The sequence below is a fragment of the Heptranchias perlo genome, chromosome 20 (genome assembly GCF_035084215.1).
Source record: "Heptranchias perlo isolate sHepPer1 chromosome 20, sHepPer1.hap1, whole genome shotgun sequence".
Taxonomy (NCBI): domain Eukaryota; kingdom Metazoa; phylum Chordata; class Chondrichthyes; order Hexanchiformes; family Hexanchidae; genus Heptranchias; species Heptranchias perlo.
Genome location: NC_090344.1, coordinates 29,063,590 through 29,083,192, shown reverse-complemented (window position 1 = coordinate 29,083,192; position 19,603 = coordinate 29,063,590). Strand labels below are relative to the sequence as shown.

The 19,603-nt window shown below is 44.3% G+C and overlaps 4 non-coding genes across 4 annotated transcripts; 1 reads left to right on the top strand and 3 right to left on the bottom strand.

The window, feature by feature from the left end:
* The first annotated feature begins 743 nt into the window (after positions 1–743).
* Positions 744–832, top strand: trnap-agg (transfer RNA proline (anticodon AGG)). Its single transcript is given in 2 exon segments — positions 744–779; positions 797–832. It is a non-coding gene; the product is annotated as a tRNA-Pro (tRNA).
* Positions 833–5,761: 4,929 nt separating this feature from the next.
* trnas-gcu (transfer RNA serine (anticodon GCU)) lies at positions 5,762–5,843 on the bottom strand. The gene has a single exon. It is a non-coding gene; the product is annotated as a tRNA-Ser (tRNA).
* A 3,251-nt stretch (positions 5,844–9,094) lies between these two features.
* Positions 9,095–9,168, bottom strand: trnat-ugu (transfer RNA threonine (anticodon UGU)). Its single transcript has one exon. It is a non-coding gene; the product is annotated as a tRNA-Thr (tRNA).
* A 4,951-nt stretch (positions 9,169–14,119) lies between these two features.
* Positions 14,120–14,192, bottom strand: trnav-cac (transfer RNA valine (anticodon CAC)). Its single transcript has one exon. It is a non-coding gene; the product is annotated as a tRNA-Val (tRNA).
* Positions 14,193–19,603: the final 5,411 nt, after the last annotated feature.

Sequence of the window (19,603 nt, the reverse complement as noted above, 5' to 3'; positions counted from 1 at the left end):
CCGGAGAATCTGAGGTTGTTCTCCTTGGAACAGAGACGGTTTTGTAGAGATTTGATAGAGGTATTAAAAATCATGAAGGATCTCGGCATGGAAGATGGAGAGAAACTGTTCCCATTGGCGGAAGGGTCAAGAACCAGAGGACATAGATTTAAAGTGATTGGCAAAATAACCAAAGGTGACATGAGGAAAAACTTTTTTACACAGCGAGAGGTTCGGATCTCGAATGCACTGCCCGAGGGTGTGATGGAGGCAGATTCAATCATGGCCTTCAAAGGGGAGCTGGATAAGTACTTGAAAGGGAAAAAAATGCAGGGCTTCGGGGAAAGGCAGGGGAGTGGTTCTAGCTGGATTGCTCTTGCAGAGATCTCGCACGGACTCGATGGCGCGAATGGCCTCTTTCCGTGCTGTAAGCTTTCTATGATTCAATTCTATGTGTAGGTTGCAATGCAAAGGGAACAGAGCGTGCCATAAATCGGCACGACTCTCAGTATCCTCACAAGCAATGTATTTTAAGAGCAACTAATTCTGAAACGTCTTACTTGATAACTCAAGTCGTGCACTCGAAAGCAATTTGGTGAAGGGAGACTAATATTGGTGAATGGAAATAGTTGGTGCACAACTTGATATTGCTGTCCACCCGAATAGAAAACGAGATTGAATGGATCGAAGTGGTCTGAAAGGATGGTCGATCGGCTGTGAGACGCAACCAACTTTTACACTGGCTGCACAGTTGAAATAACAGCGGCTCGTTGGTCTAGGGGTATGATTCTCGCTTAGGGAGTTTCATTGAGTGATATGCGAGAGGTCCCGGGTTCAAATCCCGGACGAGCCCTCATGTGTTTCTCCTTTTAGTGAAAAGTCACCAATTGTCTTCTCACATCTTTTCAGTTTTGCTGTTGGTGGAACTGAATTATGTCCAGAGGATGTTTGAGCTCCAGTGGACTGAATGCCGAAGTTTCGTCGACGCAACACACATGAAGCAAATAAAATGTCTCAAGAAGATGAGGAGATTGAAACTGAATTTGGATTTTTCCCAATTCAGGCGGATATTAGATGACGGGATAGAAAGCCACATATCCAAGTTTGCCGATGACACCAAGATGGGCAGCATTGTGAGCAGTGCAGATGAAAGCATAAAATTACAGAGAGGCATTAATATAATAAATGAATGTGCAAAATTGTGGCAAATCAAGTGTGAGGTCATCTGCTTTGTACCTAAAAGGATAAATCAGAGTACTTTCGAAATGGTGAAAAGCTCGAAACAGTGGAGGTCCAAAAAGACTTTGGTGTCCATGAACATACATCATTAAAATGTCATGGACAGGTCCAAAAAATAATCAAAAAGGTTAACGGAATGTTGGTCTTTATATCCAGAGGACTAGAATACAAGGGGATAGGCATTATGATACAGCTATACAAAGCTCTGGTTGGACCACACCTGGAGTATTGCCTTCGGTTCTGGGCAACGCACCTTAGGAAGGATATATTGGCTATGAAGGGAGTGCAGCGTCGATTTACTAGAATGTTACCTGGACTTCGCAGTTTAAATTATGCGGAGAGATTACATAAACTCGGGTTTGCCTCGAATTCAGTAGATTAAGTGCTAATTTGATCGAACATTTCAAAATGTTAAGGGGAACTGATGGGGTAAACAGAAAAAAAAGATTTCCGCCCGTCAGCGTGTCTCGGACTCGGGGACGCAGCCTAAATATTAGGGTCAGGACTTTCAGGAGTGAAGTTGGGAAACACCTCTGCAAGCAAAGGGAGGTAGAAGTTTGGAACTCTCTTCCACGAACGGCAGTTGATGCGAGCTCAATTGTTAATTGATAGATTTTTGTTAACCAAAGGCATTAATGGACATGGGAATAAGGCGATAATATGCAGTTCGGTTACATATCAACCAGGATCTCACTGAATTGCGCATAAGGCTCGAGGGGCGAAATAGTATACTTTTGCTCTTCAGTTCCTCATTGTTACAGAATAATCCTGCATTGTATCGGGAATCGAACCAAGGTCTCCAGCGTAACAAGTAAGAATTCGACCCCAAGCACCATCAATGCGCGCGTTTGTAACAGCAGCATGTGTCCATTTGGAATCCGATCTGAATGAACATGCCGTTTACAGCTGCGGTGGCCGAGTGTTTAAAGCGTTGGACTCAAAATTCAATTGAGGTTTTGCTGCCCAGGTTTGAATTCTGCTCGCAGAGCTCTTGTTTAAAGATCCCTTCAGTGCTGAAATAGATTAATTGACCGCATTTATCTCTCTCCCAGAATGAGAGATTCTCCAGCTTTTAACTTGTGTCCAATCTTCTCTTGCAAGATTTCAAGACCCAAGAAGGAATCTCTCCCAATCTGTAACTTAAATTCTGCTAGTTTGCAAAACCTGACATTTAAACCCTTTATTTTCTTTGCCTGCATCTCTCCATCTCTCCATGTCTCCGTCTCTTGTCTCTCTGTATTGTCCACAATGGACTTCTCAGGCTTCCTTGAACGGTGATGGCTGATCTAACCTGCAACAATAGCAGAGAAGGGTAAAGAAAAAAAAGACTGAGGAAGTAGGAAAAGGAAGGGTGCAACCCAGCTGTTAAATTCGTAGCTAATGTTTCCACATTCGTGGCTCTTCGTTCTCATAGTGAATGAAAGCAGCAATTTGAGTAAAGTGTACTTATGGTGGAGTGTAAACTATGACGATGCCGAGACAGACGACAATGTCGTTTCAGAGTAATTCATTCTGTAAAGTGTTACTTGATAATACAAGTCGTACATTCAAAACTAATTTGATAAAGAGAGACGAATATTGTTGATCTGAAATAATTAGTTTAGAACCTGATATTGCTCTACATTGTATATCGTACAAGAAAGCGAGTTTGGATGGCCATGGTGTTCTGAAAGGATGGCGGATCGGCTGCGTAGCAGCGAAATTTTACAGTGACTGCACGGCTCTGTTACCAGTTGGACTTTGGGTCTGATTCTCGCTCAGGGAGTTTCACTGGTACAAATCCCGGTATGAGCCCCCTTGCGTCCCCATTTTTCGTCAAAAACCACCAATTGGCTTCTCACGTCTTTGAAGCAAGTGCAGAAGGCAGGTTTGACTTATCTCCAGCCGAGCATGTTTGAACACCAGAGGACAGAATGCAGAGGGTTTGTCCACGAAAGACACGTAGACGAAATGAAGATAATCTTTCAAGAAGTTGTGCAGATTGAAGCCGGCACATGAATTTATCCCAATTCAGGCGATCTCATGGGTACAGATACAAAAGGTAAAGGAAGCTGCATTGGCCTGGAACCAAACCCCTGGTTTCCCGTCGGCAGGCGAGGGTTCTACACTCAACCACCAATCCACACACGGCTGCAGGCTGCACGTGTAGCGTTGGATACAAGTCTGGAACATGCAGTCTGGCAGAGTTCCTGTGATGAGCCTGCGCAGTCTACAACCGCGTGCTATCTGTGGGTGACCAAACGAGTGGGTCAAGCATGGTCTTGAAATTCACTGAGATTCGAAATCACTTCAAACCGCCACTGTAAAATGGTCAAATAAATAAGAGCTGTAGTTACCAGGCAGCGTTTACTTTTTTCAGAAATAAAGTTATAATCCAGCCCGATGTTCACCTCTAAGATTTCACGACATTCGACGAATTTCCTTGAAGCTGCAGCTTAAATTCTGCTCAATCACAGAATTGGAGATTTATACTATTTTTCTTTGCATGTATCTATCTATCTCTGTCTGCGTTTCTTCACTTTCGGTGTTGCTCCCTAATGGACTTATCAGGCTTCCTTCAACGGCCAGGTCTGGAAACCCGGGATGGGAAAAGGCTGTCGGATCTTCGTCCAATTGTTGGATTTCGACGGGATGAGTTTTGCTATTTTCCGTCTCCGTTTCCGGAAAATATAAACCCAGACGGGATTTCCCATGCTCGGGTCCCGTCACCTTGGGGTATTGGTAATCAACCCGATCTATCACTCGGTCTTAATATCTGTATTCTCATTGCTAAACAATAAAATTACAGTTATTTTCAGGACACATTTTAGAAATTAACACATAACAGACTTATTCGAAAACTAGAAGCACGTGGGATTAAAGGGCCAGTGGTAACGTGGGCAAGTAATTGGCTGAGGGATAGGAGGCAGAGATTCGTGGTGAACGGATGTTTTTCTGACTGGGGAGAAATATGCAATGAAATCCCCCAGGGGTCGGTATTAGGACTATTGCTTTTCTTGTTATATATAAATTACTTGGATGTGGGAATAAGGGGTACAATTTCGAAGTTTGCGGATGATATAAAAGTTGGCAACGTAGTAAGTAATGAGCAAGATAATAGCAGACTTCAGGAGGACACAGACAGACTTGTGAAATGGGCGGTCACGTGACAGATTTAACGCCGATCAGTGTGAAGTGATGTACTTTTGGATGAAGAACATGGAGAGGCATTATCATCTAAATGGAACAATTTATGGGGGGTTCGAAGTGCAGAGGGAACTGGGAGTTCATATACATAAAACAGGTTAAGTTGATAAGGCGGTTAAGAAAGCGTATGGGATATTTGGCTTTGTAAATAGGGGCATTGAATACAAAAAAAGGAAATCATACTAATCCTTACAAATCATTGTTTAGGCCTCAGCTGAAGTGTATTGTACAGATCTGGGCACCACACTTTTGGATGAAAAGACAGTGAAGAGGATTCAGAGCAGGTTGGCCTGGATGATACCAGTGATGAGGGAGTTCAGTTATTTGGAGAGATTGGAGAAGCTGGGATTGTTCTCCTTACAGCAGAGATGGTTAACGGGAGAGCTAACAGAGATATTCAAAATAGTGAGGGGTTTTGAAAGAGCAAGTAGGGAGAAACTGTTTCCTCTGGTAAGTGGGTCGGTAACCGGAGATCACAGATTTAAAATAATTGGGAAAAGAACTAGAGCGGTATTGAGGAGAATTATTTTCACACAGAAGGTTGTTGAGATCAGGAACGCACTTCCTGAAATGGTGGTGGAAGCAGATTCCATAGGATCATTCAAAAGGCAATTGGACATAATTGAAGAGGTCTAATTTGCAGGGTTATGGGAAAATCTGGGGTGTGGGTCTAATTTGGAATGGTCTTCGAAAAAGCCGACACTGGCACGACGGCCGAATGGCCTCCTTCTGTGCTGTAAGATTCTATGATTCTATGATTCTATGATTACCATCTGAATCATTGCAATTGAAGCTATTCATTGTTGAGCAACCAAGAAAATTATAACGTGATATTCGGCTTCTCCATTCGCTTATGAATATCGCAGATTATAATGTCCAGGCGGGGGTGGGTCTGAATGGGGGATAGAGTGTGGAGATTGGAATGGAAGCCCAGCAGAATGAACTTGGTCTCATCAGTATTAGTTATGTTTCCTACCAGTTGCCCGAAGCAGGAGGTGAAAATTCGTCTCGAGAGAGGATCGTCATTTCAGTTCAGAAGGAAAAATGGATCAAGAAAATCGGTTAAAACGCACACAGAATGATCCGGGACTTACAGCACATCCCTTTTAAACAGACACAGACACGAAATGATCCGGACCTAATCATAATTATGGTACACACGTTGACCATAAGATTTACTCTTTTTACAATGACGCCAATGGACAATCTGATATTTCGCGACCTTACAATCTCAACACCTTCCTGGAAGGAACTGTTGCTGATTTCAGCAAACAATGCAAAATCCTCCGTCTGCCGTTTCGAGAAGGATGGGACTTCCACTAAACCTTCTGGGTGGACTGAATGAGTGAAACAATAACGACGAGGATGGGATTCGAACCCACGCGTGCAGAGCACAATGGATTAGCAGTCCATCGCCTTAACCTCTCGGCCACCTCGTCACATGCAAAAATACGTGAAAGCCCCTTTATTCAAAATGAAAATACTGAAATAAAAACTGTAAATGTGTATCTCCTCAGCAGGTCGAGACAGAGTTAACGTTTCAGGTCGATGACCATCACACGAGTATTCCAACTCACTGAAATGGCGCCTTGTCGATGGTTGAACGGCTTTAGGGAATTAGAAGGTGAGTCACTTGGCGCAGAATATCCAGCCTCTGACATGCACTTGCAGCCACAGTATTTATGCGGCTGGTCCAGTTAAGTTTCTGGTTAATGGTAACGACAGTTATGTTGATGGTGGTGGATTCGGCGATGTTAATACCGAATCCCCACAGAAGAGATTTACTGTAAAGATTCCAGGGATGAGGCGCATAAGTTTCATGAATAGGTTGGAGAAGCTGGGGTTGTTCTGCTTGGAACAGAGACGGTTCCGAGGAGATTTGATGGAGGTATTCAAAATCATGAAGGTTCCAGACAGAGTAGATAGAGAGAAACTGTTCCTATTGTCGGAAGGTTCAAGGACCAGAGAACATCGAGTTAAGGTGTGTTGCAAAAGAACCAAAGGTGACATGAGGAAAAACTTTTCCACACAGCGAGTGTTTAGGATCTGGAATGTACCGCCCGAGAGGGTGATGGAGGCAGATTCAATCATGGTCTTCAATAAGGAACTGGATAAGTATTTGAAACGAAAGAAAATACAGGGCTACAGGGATCGGGTGGGGGAGTGGGTCTGTCTGGATTGAACTTGCAGACAGTCCGCACGGACTCGATGTGCCGAATTGCATCTTTTCGTGCTGTGACCTTTCTCTGATTCTATTCTATTTGTGGGAGGCGATGCGAAGCGAACGGAGCGCGACGTAAATCGACCTGCTCATGTACATTCCCTGATAATAAATGCTACTGTGATGCAAAGAAGAAATTCATAATTATGGTGCATATCTTTTATATTATACTGACTATAAGAGGTACTCGGTTCACCAGGGCGCCATTGTGCACATTGATTGACACTTCACCGAGATCACACCTTACAGTCCCAACACCTCCGTCTATGAAACAGTTGGGTGGCAATCCAGACTTTGCTGAATTGTGCAAACAGGTGTAAACCAGCAATGCGGAAAAGCACTTCTTATTAAAGAAGGGTTTTTGGTGAGGCTGCCAAAATGAAAAACTCTACAAATTATGGCAGCAGTAAGATTCAAGCTCACATAATTCAGAGATGGAAGCCAGCATCTTAGACAGCGAAGTTACTCACGCACATGGCAAATCCTTCAGATCTGATGATTCATGTCATAGATCTGAAACGTTCCCTCTGGTTCTTTCTCCACAGGTGCTGCCTGACCTGCTCAGCGTTTTCAGCATTTTCTGTTTTCATTTTTGTGATTTCTCAATGGCTGTTTTCCTGAAAACACCCAATTTGACCCAAGGACGCAGCTCGCACTTCACTTTCCTCACGCGCTTTAAAGTCTGCCGTTTCCGAACAAAATCCCTTCCGCGCCGGACATTCAAAGGACCTTTCGCTCACGGCCAATCTCCTGTAATCGACACCTTTTCACCATTGCCGCTCTTTTCATTTCTCCTCATTCCTTTTCAATCGGACATTTCCACAGACCCATTAAGATCAAGCGGAACATTTCCGACCTTCCTGCACCGCTCAGATTGCCAAAAGTGCACCTTTCAGCCGTCATTCGCAGCTGTGGAGCGCCGCCCGTCTCTCCCGCACATCAACTGCTCGGGGAAAAGCGCCAACGAGCATGAAAACAAAACTCAGTTCTTCAGTTAACATCCCGCGTATCACAAGATACCCCATGGAAATTTCACGGAAAAGTATGCGCTGTCCTTCCGAATGCCAGCCCTGCTTTCTTTGAGCTTGTCTCTGGAGCAGATGGAAATGTATCGACTGGTTTCAAGGCACAAATGGACATTGATGCGAACGGGACATGTGCCCCCGAGAAACAGCGGTCGATGCAGTGCAAACTTAAAGGTGTAAGAATGTGAAAGTGAGTGTTAGAGTAGGCAAGGCCGCAGAAAAGTGTCAATGAAATAGACCATGATTGTGGAAGGAAAAAAATCTGGAAGAAGCGCCGGTTCTGAATTATGGATCTTTCAGCAGAGAAACATGAGAGAACAAAGACAGGACACAGACAAAGGTGCTGGAGGCAGAAAGAAAAAGAATGAAATAATAGAAATGAAAAGAGAGTGAAAGAAAGGATAGGATGTAAGGCGATGAAAGAAAGAAAGAGAGAAAGAAATAAGGGAGCGAGAAAATCAAGCGTGCAATACTCAACCCGCAAACGGGCGCTGCTCCCAATCGGCTACACTTCGCCCCACAGAACCTCATCCCATTCACACCATCCTACAATACACTGTCAATGCTGTGCAGTGAAACAGAGAATTTAAAGGTATAAAGACACTCACATCGTCCTACAATACACTGTCAATACCTGTGTAGAGAGCCAGAGGGTTTAAAGGTACAGAGACACTCACACACCGTCCTACGATACACTTTAAATACACGTGCAGTGAGACGGCGAGTTTAAAGGTACAGAGATACTCACCTTTTTTTTTCAAAAGTAGCACATCCCAGAAATAAGAGAGAGCGTGGGTCAGTCTCCCTCTCCTGGTGTAGCTGAGGCTTGTCAGCCAACAGTCCCCTCCTCCCAGTATTGGCTGTGGAGGAAGTACAGTGTAGATTTAATGGAATACCTTCAGTCTGACCGAGGTTAGGCTGACTGGCCACAAATTACTCGATCTACCCCTTTCTCCCTTTTAAACAACGGTACATCTTTAGCGGTCCTCCAATCCTCCGGCATCACACCTGTAACCAGGGAGGATTGGAAAACGATGGTCAGAGCCTCCGCTATTTCCTTCCTTGCTTCTATTAACATCCTGGGATATATTTCATTCGGGCCAGGGGATTCAGGTGGAGTGATTTCGGGCTTTCATTTTCCAGTTTGCAAACGTTTGTACCGCAGGTCAAGATCACAAATCTCGGTCCAAATTAGGACTACTTCCGGGTTTAAACTTCAAATCGTGAATTATCCCCCGACCCCAATGAGACTGGAAAGAAGAACGTGTCCTGAAATGAACATGTTACAGACACATTCTATGAGAGTTCTGTCAGAATAATGAAAGGGCGTTTTTGAGCAGTCATCTTGATATCTGTTTCCGACTGAAACCTGAAGAAGTACAAACACCACAGTGTTATTTTGTCGCTTAATTCCACAAATTAGGTAAAAATAATATGTTGTATAAGGTACTGCTGGGAATTGAACCCAGGATCGCCTTTTCACAAGACAGATGCTTTAACCAACTAAGCCACAGCGCCAATTGATTGCAGACTGCCCACACCTCCTCTCACTAACATCTATCAACGACACGTTATTGTCTGTTCGGGGTTCAGACCGTTTTATTTTGTCTCTTTCGCTTGTCCGTTCACCTGTGCATCCCGATACTTCCTACATTTCTCGCTGTGTTCATCTTTGTGTATCCATCAGTGCGTTGATACACCGATGATTATGTGTGCTTGTGTTTGTTATATCAACTAAATTCGGGGATCAGACAATTCTCTCTCTGACAGTAAAGAACTATTGAGCCGAACTTTAGAGCAAAGTATTATTTATTGCGGTGCTGAAAATAAAAACCGGAAGAGGAACAATCAGGGAAAAGAGAAAAACCTTTGAGGGAAAATGAGGACAACAATCAAGGTTTTTACCAGTACTTTAAGAGAAAGAAGGGTGACTAAGAGTAATGTGAGCCCCTTAAAGACAGATGGAGGTGATATTGTCATTGAATATCAGGAAATGGCAGAATTGCGAAATATTTACTTCACAGAACAAAATGAAGCTAACATACCAGAGACACGAGGACAACTGTAAATAAATCATGGGGATTCAGTATAAGTAAAATCATGGCAATGGAGAAAATAATTAGAATAAAGATAGACAAATCTCCAGGACCTGATCGTTACCACCCGAGGGGACTAAGAGGAATAGGCGAGGAAATGGCACATGTTTTAGTCATGATCGTTCAAACTCTCTTGATTCAGGAATTGTTCCTTTGATTGAAACATTGTCAATGTCACTCCATTATTTAGGATGGGTAGGAGAGATGAAGTTGGAAATTATAGACCCATTAGTCTGACGTCTGTTGTGGGGAAGTTACCAGTATCCATTATTAGGGAAAGAATGCCTGAGCACTTGGACAAATATGAAGTAATCAGACAGAACCAGCATGGATTTGTAAAGGGTAAGTCTAGTCCAACAAAGCTAGTTGAACTTTTTGAAGATATATCTAACGTGGTAGATAATGGAATGTCTATGGGTGTTATATAATATTGAATTCCAGAGGGATTCGATAAGGAACTACAGAAGAGACTGTTAACATAAATGGGAGTGCGTAGAATTTAAAGCAACCTATTGAAACGGGTAGGGAGTTGGTTAGAAGGTGGGAGACAGAGACCCGGTGTATAAATGACGTAGACGACGGAATAGACTGCCGTATATCCACGTTTGTCGCTGACACCAAGTTAGGTGTCACACTGAGTCGTGTAAATGGAAGCATAAAGTTGCAAAGGGAAATTGAAAGATTAAGGGAGTTGGCAAAATTGTGGCAGATGGAGTTACATAGAATTACAAAGAATGTACATCACGGAAAAAGGCAATTCGGCCCAACTAGATTATGCCGGTGTTTATGCTGAAGACACGCCTCCGCCATCCCCTCTTCATCTAACCGTATGAGCAAACCCTTATAATCCTTTCTCCTCCATGTGTTTATCTAGCTTCGCCGTAAACGAATCCATGCTATTCGCCTAAACTACTCCTTGTGGGAGCGAATTGCACATTCTAACGGCTCTCTGGGTGAATGTGTTCCTCTTGAATGCCATATTGAATTAAATAGTGAATACCTGATGTTCATGGCTCCAATGATTTGGAGTCCTCACCTCCGCAAGTGCAAACACCTTATCTACGTCGAACCTATCAAACCCTTGCATAATCTTAAAGTCCTAGATCAGGTCACCCCCGAGTCTTCTCTTTTCTATACAGAAGAGCCCCAGTCTGTTCAAACTTTCAAAATGGGCAAGTGTGAGCTCATTTACTTTGGACCGAAGCAAGATAGATCAGAGTATTTTCTAAATGGTGAGAAGCTAGGAACTGTGGAGGAGCAGAGATATTCAGGGGTCCAAGTACAGAAATCGCTCAAAGCCAGTGGAATGGGAGAAAAAATAATTTAAATGTCTCATGGGATGTTGGCCTTTATTTCAAGGAAGCCGATATTCAAAGGGGGGAAGTATGTGACAGATAGAAATCCCTGCTGAGAAACAATTTAAAGTATTGCTTTCAGTTCTGGGCACCACATCTCAGGAAGGAAATGTTGGCCTTGGAGGGGGTGCAGCGCAGATTCACCAGAATGATACCGGGGCTAAAATGGTTAAATTATGAAGCAGGTTATGCGGAGGTCGGTCCTCATTTTTCTCTTATGAATCCGGCCACAACCGTTTTCTGTTGACGGGAGCGCGTCCAACTCTAAGTCAGTCAGAATCGGATGCAAATCACATCACGGGCACAGCGGCTCTGGGACTGACGACTGGTTTAGCATTGAGTTTTTTTATGGGATAGGCTGTACATTGTTTGTATAATAATAATATTAATAAGTTGGATACAATGAAGGTTTTTTCCGTTGTTTCCCGTTTCCACCCTCACCAATTTTATGTAGTAACAGGTAACAATGTTTAAGGGATGTGATGTACAGTGTTGGAAGTATCAGTGTAATTTAACTTGATACATTGAAGAATCTCTTGTCTATCCCAGGCTCTTACCTCAGGTTTAGACCCTCAGCTAGTTTAAAATCGGTGACTCACTGATATCAATAAACCAGTAACAACCCCGAAACCTCAGCGGGTATATTTGTTCCGATACTTAGTGACGGTCCCAATTTGCATTGAAATTCCAATCAACAAATCCCAGAGGCTGTTTCGGGTTTGACAAACTGTGAAATAGATTGTTTTAAACGCCGAAAAAAGGGGAAACCTGGTGGTTGATATCAAGTTTTATACATTATCTCTGATCTGATTGGTGCGCCTTTCCCTTCAATTCACGACTTACAGGAAAAACTCGATTTTACAGTCAATTTTCGGGTCATGACGTATGGTAATATTTCAAATATTTGATATCGACCTTTATCAATCCCAATATCGTCACCTACACGTTTGACAAATGCAAAGCGGCTTCAATCACGGTTTTGCTGACACAACTCGTTCAAAGATACTGTCGGTAATTCGAGGGTCTTTCAAGTCATGACACGAACGTCACAGTTCGCGCTGCCGTTTTCCGCAAGACGCTTCAGATTCATGGGGAATGATTTCGGTCTGGCGGTTAAATCCGTTCCCTCTTCACAAATCCGCGATTGACCACGTGTCTTTTAGTATTTTTGATAACCGATACCAAATCGGCTTGCTCTGTACTGTACATTACTTTTTAAATATTACAGCTAAGCAGAGCACTAGAGATGTCACAGCTGTGACTTTGACTTTTCTCCCTCTCGTCTCGATCTCACCGGCAACTGTCACGAACCACAATCTTCTATCACACTTCTCCATCAGAAAGTTCCGAGCCTCGGTTTTCAAATGAAATAACTCCCATCTCTTCAATCAACGACAGCCCAGGGAGAGTTTCCCAATTTCGTCTCACACTTTCCCCAAATACTCCTTAAAGTACCATCAAAAATTGTCCCTAAGTTAATAATAATATAATTAAAGGCTCTTATCGTCTGGGGTTTTGTTTCAGATTCCACGGCTTTTAAAGGTCACTGCGGATATTTATCGAAGCGCATCTTGATTGGAGGCTTCTTGGAGAAATTGGAGAAAGATCTCGAAGCTCTTGAAGCGCAAGTGGTCAGCGTGCGGCACTTTTATCAGCTTCAGAAATGCCCAGGTTGTGAGTTTCAGCCTCACCGAGAACAGACGAACATTTTACTCCGAACATTTTGACCGGAGTTCAAGGTACATCTGGTCTGTTCCATATCGCATCTACTTCTTAGTGTTCCCATGTGGGCACTTAGGTTCCTCTGGCCTACCGTCTTACAACAGTCGGTGCGAGTTTAATTGTTTACGGTGGGAGGGGGGGGGCGATTAGCGTCAGCTGATGCCGCAAAGGCGCCGGTACGAAATCTTTAAATCTGAAGAACCAAACACACAATTCTTCTTTTCGTGAAGCCGATATTCATCGGTTGGAAGTTTCGTGTGGGGAAAATTTGGAAGGGAAATATTCTGCCTGGTGTCACTGTGTAACGGGTGAAATTATTCAGCTTACAGATGATAATACGCTGATAGATCGAGAGGCCTTTTCTAACTCCCGTGTGGGACAAGATTAGCTTTTGAGCCACTGGGTAAAGTGTTATTTTAATTGGTGCAAACGAATGACAAGACATTTGGCACAAACAGGAAGAATTGTAAACTCACGAATTCGCTGTCTGTTTCTGACATCATGTTCAACAGAAACAAGGATTCTCCTCAACACGTTACTGAAAATTTTATAAAAGGGATTTCACCCCAGTTCGACGTCAACGAGGGATAATTCAGAGTCCTACCATAAATCTGTATAATGGATCTTTTTCTAATATTGAGTCTGGGTAGCTCAGTCGGTGGACGATCAGACTTCTATAAGCGGCCAGTGATTTGAGTGTGCAGAGTTCAAATCCTTGTTCAGACAATAAACATTGAAACAGCTGGCAAGTTCTGTGTTTGCAGCGAAGCAAGAACACTGCGGGACAGATGATGCCTGCGATGTGTGGTGAAAGCTTCGGTGGTATATTGTCCCCCAGGGGTGGGCAGTATTGCGCTGTCTGAGGCGGCATTTGCAGCTTTCCGACAGCAACCTGTGATTGGAGGGAGCGGGGCCGGACAGGCGGCCTGAATGTCGTTGCTGTCGTGCACTCAATCCGGGAGCTGGGGAACATCGAACTTCGAAAAACTGATGTGTTTGTTGCCGCGGCTGCAATGCTGTTTCGAACTGTAGTTATTAACCGAGGCCGCTCTTCAGGGTCCTTGAATGGTCTCTCACAAATCAACTAAAACCAGTCGCAATGAGGAGCTTTGAGAGGGAAATTCTGCACAGTCAGGGCAGGAAACTGGAGTGAAGGAGAGACATTTTCGGTATCTGTGTCGAACTGAACAGAGAAAGGAAAATATACCGGTTTTGTATTTTATTCATATTTCACCACAGAGTGAATTCTTGCGTTTTTTCATATTTATTGGTTTTTTGTGGATAACGTTTTGAAAATGTTTCCGCTCGGTTTCGAACCGGGGACCTTTCGCGTGTGAGGCGAACGTGATAACCACTACACTACGGAAACTCTGCTGTGCAAATACTTATAGGAAATGCTGGGAAGATAGTTGCCGTCTACAAATGTTCTCAGTGCTGGGAGACGGGCCGGTTCCCCTTCAGGAAATTAACTTTTACGAAATAGTTTGCTGTATTAATTTCGCAAAAATCATTCAACTAAGTATAAAGACGAAAATTTGTTCAAATCGCCATTCATCAACCAATAACTTTCTGTTTCCGACTGACCGAAATCCAACATGTTTTTCATTCATTCATTCACCAGGCTGAATATGGAAAGTTCAGAGGGGAAGTGAAAAAGAAAATAAGAGGGGCAAAGAGAGAGTGTGAGAATAGACTGGCGGCCAATATAAAAGGGAATCCAAAAGTCTTCTACAGGCATGTAAACATTAAACGGGCAGTCGGAGCCCTACTCTGATTAAGGTCCATAAAAGAAAACGATTCATGGAGGCAGAGGAGATGGCCGAGATACTAAATGAATACTTTTCATACGTCTTTACCAAGGAAGAAGATGCTGCCAGAGTCTCAGTAAAGGAAAATATGGTTGAGATACTGGATGGGCTAAACATTGATAAAGAAGAGGTACTTGGAAGGCCAGCTGTACTTAAAGTAGATATGTCAACCGGCCGGATGGGATGCATCGTCGGCTGCTGAGGGAAGTAAGGGTGGAAATAGCAGAGCTGCTGGCTATAATCTTCCAAACATCTATAAATACGGGGGAGGTGCCAGAGGACTGGAGAATTGCAAATGTTACATCCTTGTTCAAAAAAGGGTGTCAGGATAAAGCCAGCATCTATATGCCAGTCACTTTAACCTCAATGGTGGGGAAACTTTTAGAAACGATCATCCGGGACAGAATTAACAGTCACTTGGACGACTGAGGCTTGATTAGGAAAGCCGGCATGGGTTTGTTGAAGGCAAATCGTCTTTAACTAACTTGATAGAGTTTTTTGATGAGTTAACAGAGAGGGTTGATGAAGCAACGGAGTTGATGCGGTGCATACAGACTTTCAGAAGGTGTTTGATAAAGTTTCGCAGGATAGGCTTATCAGTAAGATTGAGGTCCATGGATTAAAGGGGGCAGTAGAAACATGGATACAGAATTGGATAAGGGACAGGAAGCAGAAAGTAGTGGTGATTGGTTGTTTTTTGGACTGGAGGGAGGTGTACAGTATTGTTCCCCAGGGGTCAATGCTGAGACCACTGCTTTTCTTGATTTATATTAATGACTTGGACTTGGGTGTACAGGGCACAATTTCAAAATTTGCAGATGACACAAACTTGGAAGGGTAGTAAACAGTGTGAAGGATGGTGACAGACTTCAAGAGGTTATAGATTGGCCGGTGGCATTGGCGGACACGTGGCAGATGAAATTTAACGCAAAGAAATGCGAAATGATACATTTCGGTAGGAAGAACCAGGAGAGGCAATATAAACTAGAGGGTACAACTCCAAAATGGGTACAGGCCCAGAGAGATCTGGTGGTTTATGTGCACAAATCGTTGAAGACTTCAGAACAGGTTGAGAAAGCGGTTGAAAAGGAAATTGGATCCTGGACTTCATAAATAGAGGCGTCGAGTAACAAGCTATGGAAGTCATGATGAACCATTATAAAACACTGTTTCGGCAACAACTGGACTATTGTGTCCGGTTCTGTGCACCGCATTTCAGGAAAGATGTGAAGGCCTTACAGAGGGTGCAGGAGAGATATACTAGAATGATTGCAGGGATGAGTGACTTTAGTTACTTGGACAGACTGGAGAAGCTGGGGTTGTTCTCGTTGGAACAAAGAAGGTTGCGGGGAGATTTGATAGAGGTATTCAAAATCATGATAGGTCTAGACAGAGCAGATAGAGAGAAACTGTTCCCAATGGTAGGAGAGTCGAGAATCAGAGGACATAGATTTCAGGTGATTAGCAAAGGAACCAAAGCTGACATGAGGAAAAACTTTTTTTAAACAGCGAATGGTTAGGATCTGGATTGCACTGCCCGAGGGGGTGGTGAAGGCAGATTCAAAGGAAACTAGATAAGTGCTTGAAGGGAAAAAAATTGCAGGGCGACAGGAAAAGGAAGGGAGAGTGGGAATAGCTGGATTACGATTGCATGGAGTCGAATGGCGTCCTTCCGTGCTGTAAAATTTCTACGATTTCTATGGGATGTGAGCATCGCTGGCAAGGACAGCATTTATTGGCCATCCCTAATTGTGCTTGAGAAGGTGGTGGTGATTCAGCTCCTTGAACCGCTGCAGTCCGTGTGGATGAAGGTTCTCCCACAGTGCTGTAAGGCAGGGAGTTCCAGGATTTTGACCCAGCGACGATGAAGGAACGGAGATATATTTCCAAGACAGGATGGTGTGTGACTTGGAGGGGAACATGCAGGCGGTGTTGTTCCTATGTGCCATATGCCCTTGACTTTCTAGGTGATAGAGGTCGCGGGTTTGTCGAAGAAGTCTTGCAAATTGCTGCAGTGCATCCTGTAGATGGTACACACTGCACCCACGGTGCGCTGGTGGTGAAGGGAGTGAATGTTTAGGGTGGTGGATGGGGTGCCAATCAAGCGGGCTGCTTTGTCCTGGATGGTGTCGAGCTTCTTGATTGAAGCTGGAGCTGCACACATCCAGGCAAGTGAAGGGTATTCCATCACACTCCTGACTTGTACATTGTAGATAGTATAAAGACTTTGGGGAGTCAGGTGATGAGTCACTCGCCGCACAATACCCGGCCTCTGACCTGCTCTTGTCGCCACAGTATTTATCTGGCTGGTCCAGTTCAGTTTCTGGTCAATGGTGAGCCCCAGGCTGTTGATGGCGGGGAATTCGGCGATGATAATGCCGTTGAATGTCAAGGGGAGTTGGTTGGACTCTCTCTTGTTAGAGTTGGTCATTGCTTGGCACTTGAATGTTACTTGCCACTCATCAGCCCAAGGCTGATTGTTGTCCAGGTTTTGCTGCACGCGGGCTCGGACTGCTTCATTATTTGAAGGATGGCGAATGGACCTGAACACTGTGCAATCATCAGCGAACATCCCCATTTCTGACCTTATGATGGAGGAAAGGCTATTGATAAAGCAGCTGAAGATGGTTGGGTCTAGGACACTGCCCTGAGGAACTCCTGCAGTGATGTCCTGGGGCGGAGATGATTTGCCTCCAACAACCACTACCATCTTCCTTGGTGCCAGGTAAGATTCCAGCCACTGGAGAGTTTCCCCCCTGATTCCCGTTGACTTCCAATTTCCTAGGGCTCCTTGAAGACACATCGGTCAAAGGGTGCCTTGATGTCAAGGGCAGTTACTCTCACCTCACCTCCGGAATTTAGCTCTTTTGTCCATGTTTGGACCAAGACTGTAATGAGGTCTGGAGCCGAGTGATCGTGGCGAAACCCAAACTGAGCATCGGTGAGCAGGTTATTGGTAAGTGAGTGCCGCTTGATAGCACTGTCGACGACACCTTCCATCACTTTGCTGATGATTGAGTGTAGACTGATGGGGCGGTAATTTGCCGGATTGGATTTGTCCACCCTTTTGTGAACAGGACATCCCTGAGCAATGTTCCACTTTGTTGGCTTTCCACCTTGGTTACCAAGTGACAGTCTAAACTTTAATGAGTTTGTTGTGTTTTTCCTGTGTTGAATTGTCACCCGTTCTCATTTAAAGGCGGTATTTTAGGACTTGGTTAAAAAATGTTTCGTGCTCGTGATGCATGGGATCTGGTGCAGACTTTGTTAAATTCCCCACCTTAGTAATACAGAAGGGCAACGTCTGCTCCAGTCTATCATACAACCCCAACTAGTGCCGCCTCAGTTAAAGTACATTAACTAGTGCCCCCCACTCTTGTATAACCTCAAGTGAGTACATACAAAGAGTGTGTGTTTGTTTGACTGTGATGTTTATGCAACAGCAGCCGCCATTCTTTCCGTTGCTATGGAAATTTTGTTAGAGACGAAAATCGAATCCCACCCTGACAGTCCTGAAGCATCAATGTCCGGACTCAGTGCACTCGGCCATGCTCTATGTCAGTGTTGTCCAAGAGAAATTGCTGACTAGCCGCAAATGTGGCTATGGTGGCATTGTCTCAGTCACATGAACGAATTTTAGCAGAAAACATCTTGCACGCGCACAATATGCAGTGAGATGTACTTCACCTGTGTATATTTCATAACAAACATCTCCCATCATTCAGTAACCGAGGAAGTAAAGGACTCACAACGATCAAAAACATTCGCACACTCTGCTTTTCACCATTTTATCAACAACACACAAAATTATTTAAGTCCACATGCGAATATGAGTATTGAGATCACAGGCCTAAAGGCCGTGTCCATGACTCATTTTAATTTAATAATTGCAATTGCAATTAGCCACATCTGGATTCCCATTTAGCCAGATGAGGCTCGTGGCTCAGGTATTGGAACAACTGGTCAATACCACAATGGACTGATTCCACGGGCCGTGTTCGACTGACCCCAAACACTAGACATTCTGACAACAAATAAAAACAAACCTGCCGTGGACGGATGTCGGGTTGGTTTACTGGAAGCAGCAAATCAACTGGGCAGAAAAATCACCTCCATCCTCAGGCACAAGAAAAAAATCGTACAAGCAAAGGACTGAATGTGAAGATTGATGATTCAAAACCACACCACCAGGCGAAACTGCGATCTGAATACAGCGACCTCAACCGCTGGCTCATCCTGACTCCAGAATCTCGAGTTTACTGACCCCGATTTTCTCAGTGAGGCCCAATGGCAGTTTCACTCTCTCTGGTTCTCGCTAAATCCTGCTGGAAGGCCGAGTGATCAGTTTATAAACTCGCCGGAGTTTCCTCTGCCTGTGCTCGGTGTATGGGGAAGTTTGGTCGGGCCGTGGTATCCAGTTTCCCAGGGAGGGGCAATAATGTTCGGTCTGAGACTGCATTCGCTGCTTTCCATCGGCAGCGGGTCATTGGAGGGAGCAGGGCCGGACAGGCGGCCTGAATGGTGCTGCTGTCACGGCCTCACTCACTCCGGTTGCTGGGGAATAACAAAAAACTGATGGGATTGTTGCTGCATCTGAGATGCGGCTTAGAACTGCTGTTGTTCACGGAGGCAGCGCTGCAGGATCCTTTAATGATCCCTCACAAATCAACTGAAACCTGTCGGAATGTGAATACCATTTTACTTTTCCAAAGTAAGGGGAGTGACAGTCATTGCGGAAAAATGGGAAACAGTTTGCATCTCGCATCACTGCAGAAATATCCACGTCACAGCGAGACAGCTCTCCGGCAAACAGTGAGTCTCCTCTTCGGACCTGGTCTGTCAAGAAGAATTCTGATTACCTTTAAGCCAATCTCGGATTTTATATTTATTGTTCGTGTGCCTGCTCTCCGACCGCAGGCGAAATGTTGGAATATCAGCCGTGCTCAGCTGGTAGCAGCACTTTAGAAACCCG